This window comes from Bison bison, unplaced genomic scaffold (assembly GCF_000754665.1).
Source record: "Bison bison bison isolate TAMUID 2011002044 unplaced genomic scaffold, Bison_UMD1.0 scf7180017864469, whole genome shotgun sequence".
NCBI classification, from domain to species: Eukaryota; Metazoa; Chordata; class Mammalia; order Artiodactyla; family Bovidae; genus Bison; species Bison bison.
The window spans coordinates 5,487,831-5,490,859 of NW_011495030.1; the positions used below are offsets into that span (position 1 = coordinate 5,487,831).

The window sequence follows — 3,029 nt, forward strand, 5'->3', positions numbered from 1 at the left end:
GGGCAGCACGTCGATGCCTGTTTTTTTTTTTTTTTTTCATGGTCAACACTGTGCTACAAACAGCTTGGGTGCCACTTGGAGCCTTCCCCCCGTCCCCTCCCTTTACCTCCGCAGGCTCGCTCTGGCAGGCAGAGGCACAGTGAAATTCCAGCACCTTCTTCCCATACCCCTAAACTACTACGCGCTATTACTACGGCTGCCCTCCCTTTCACTTAGCCTCCTCCGCTTCCCAGCCTCCCGTGAGGAGGCCGGCAGGGGCCCCGGAAGACTGCCGGGGAAGGATAACGGGCGCCCAACTCCCTCCATCAGGGCTTGGGGCTTTCAGCGTCCTGCGCAGTTTTTCTGCTCCAGGCACAAACACGGCCAGGGAGCCGGCGCCTTGCAGATACACACAGATCCACGCATACTGTAGAGCTGTCTCGATCCACATTCTTGCACACCGCCCCCTCCTCCCTCCCAGAGCTCCGGGAGTCGCCGAGCGGGGCGAGTGACAGGCGCTTCCCGCCAACCCGCGCCCGGGCGGGCAGGGAGGAGCGGCTCGCTGGACCAACTGCGGCGCGTCTTCCGGCGCCCGCGGAGGCGGTGAGGGTGGGACGCGGGGCGGAGCCGGAGTTTAGGAAGAGGAGGGGATGGCTGTCATCAATGAAGTCATATTCATAATCTAGTCCTCTCTCCCTCTGTTTCTGTACTCTGGGTGACTCAGAGAGGGAAGAGATTCAGCCAGCACACTCCTCGCGAGCAAGGTAAATATAACTTACAACTCCTTTCTCCTCTTTCCCCTCCCTCCGGCCTCCGGGCTGCAGCCGCCGCACAAACCCCTCCGGCACCGCGCCGCCTTCGCCGGGGATTATTCATTATTAACCTAATTATTATTTATTGTGCATGCACGGAGACCAAAACAAACAGGCGGGCCAACCGCCGCAGCAACAACAACAAAAAAAGCCCGCCTCCTACCCCGCGGGCCTCAGGTGGAATGCTCTTAACGACAGCTCCTGGGCGGCAGTGGAAGAAACGCGAAAGTTTCATCCGAAGCTTGCTGTTCTAATAATAATAGTAATAATTACTACTTCGAGGAGGCAAGGGGAGGAAAATCCCAACAAACCACAGCCTTGACCCTAGGTAGGCAATCAGTGATGCGCTGCCAACGAAGGTTGCAACACACATACACACACACACACACACACACGCACGCGCTCGGCAAGGTTGCAATCCCCTCATTCCCTTAAAAACGGGTTGGGGGGAGGAGGTGGCAGGAGGACCGAGAAGAGTATGGAAACGCTACGGTTCTACTAGAGCAGTCCTCCCGGGAAGAGTTGGAAGGGGAGCGGGAGGAGAGGGCGAGGAGCCCGGGCTGACGGCTGGGCGCCAACGAAAGCGGCTGCCACCAGCTTCCCCAGGACTTGTTTAAAGGGCTCCGGGTGCGGAGACAAGAGCTGGTCGCGGTGGGAGAAGCCGGAGCTGGCTCGCCGAGGCGGTGGCAGCCACCGCCGCGGGGCCGCTGCGTGCGGGATCGGAGGCATCACCTCCACTTTGCGAGCAGGGATGGGTACGCTGACCCGTAGGCAGGCCTTTAGGCAAAGGGGCTGCCGGGGGTCTGCACCCGGGGCACTGCGGACGACCCTGCCCCTGGTACCTGGTGGCCGCGCGGGCTCGGGTGTTGAAGTTCGGGGTGTCCAGCCCCGGCCACACTGCTGGGAGGGAGGAAAAGAGGGAGGAGGTCCTGAAGAAGGAGGTCGGAGGTGCTCATTGGGCTGTTATCCTGCCCTCCGCCTTCTCGGGTTTGTTTTCTTTTGCTCTGCATCTTTCCCTAGCTTGGGCTGCCGGAACCTCGGGCGTGGGTCGCCGGCGATCATCCGGATGCTAGGGGAGCACCCGGGCCCGGGAGAGTCACGGTGGCTGCGGGCCGGGGAGGCCATGATCCGGATAATCCTCTCTGCCTGACTGTCACAAACAGGACCCGCGCACACACTGTGCTGTGGCGTTCGCTGTAGAAGGGAAGGGCTGGCGCGGGGTAGGGGGTGGGGGGCGAATGGGGAGGCTGGTGAGGGCAGGAGGCGGGGAGACCGGGAGGGAGCCTGCCCCCAGAGATGACACGCACCGCTTCCTTCTTGTTCCCTGCTTTCGAGTTTGCTTTATTCCCATCCCAACCTGGCTTACTCCCTCCTCTGCTTCCCCCTCCATCTCGCCGTGTTCCCTCCTCCCGGTTGCGTTGCAAAACACGGCCATGCCATCTGCAAAGGTGTCGCGATGCACTTCCCCAAATAACCAGTCCGGCGCGCCAGCCCGTAGTCACCCTCTGTCTGCGGGCGCACACCAAGTGGGGCGCCCTGGGTGCCCTACACCAGGCCTCGCAGCCTGGGCGCAGTTGCACCGCGCGGGGCGGGGCGCAGCAGTGCGGGCTCCAGGGGGACAACCGCTCCTGGGTCCCGACACTTGGACCGGTTTCCGGCACACGCGGGGAAATTGCCTCCCGCCAGTGTCTGCGCACTCGCCTCCGCCTCCACCGCCTGGATTGCATTATTATTTTTATCCTGGTTGCAGTTTGCAGCCGATCCTGGTGAGCCCGGGGCTGGCCGGACTGCTGGTAGGGGGGGTGGTGGGGGTGGCGGGTGGAGGGAAGTTGGACGTGGATCAGGCAGGAAAAAAAAAGTTTGGCAGGGAGACTAAGGAAGGAGGGAGGGTGGGAGGGGGCGGCGAGCTCCCGCAGCTCGCGTCTCGGCGCCCTCGGGGCCGGAGCGAGTGTGTCTGCGCGTGAGTGTGAGTGTGTGTTGTGCGCGCTGGGGCCGGTGCGTCGCGAGCAGCGGCGCGGGCAGCTGCTCCTGCTCGTGCCCTGCCCGGGAGCCGCGGGAGGACAAGGCGAGGTTTGGTGGTGGAGGAGTGGTGGGGGTGGCGTGTGCGTGTGGCTGTGAGTGTGCGCGCGCGAGCAGCGGAGAATCAGGAAGTCACAGCAGCGAAGCGCACACAGACATGTTTGATCGCCGTGACATGACGCGCGCGAGGGAGGAAGCGGCAGCGGCTGCGGGGGCCGG

General features: G+C 63.0%; 1 protein-coding gene across 1 annotated transcript in view; it reads left to right on the forward strand.

Moving 5' to 3' along the window:
• Positions 1 to 611: 611 nt before the first annotated feature.
• SMARCA2 (SWI/SNF related, matrix associated, actin dependent regulator of chromatin, subfamily a, member 2) overlaps positions 612 to 3,029 on the forward strand; it is a 183,535-nt gene continuing 181,117 nt past the window's right edge. The window contains exon 1 of the mRNA XM_010860733.1: positions 612 to 743. The gene's annotated coding sequence lies outside the window, so the exon portion shown is untranslated. The remainder of the gene's footprint in view (positions 744 to 3,029) is intronic.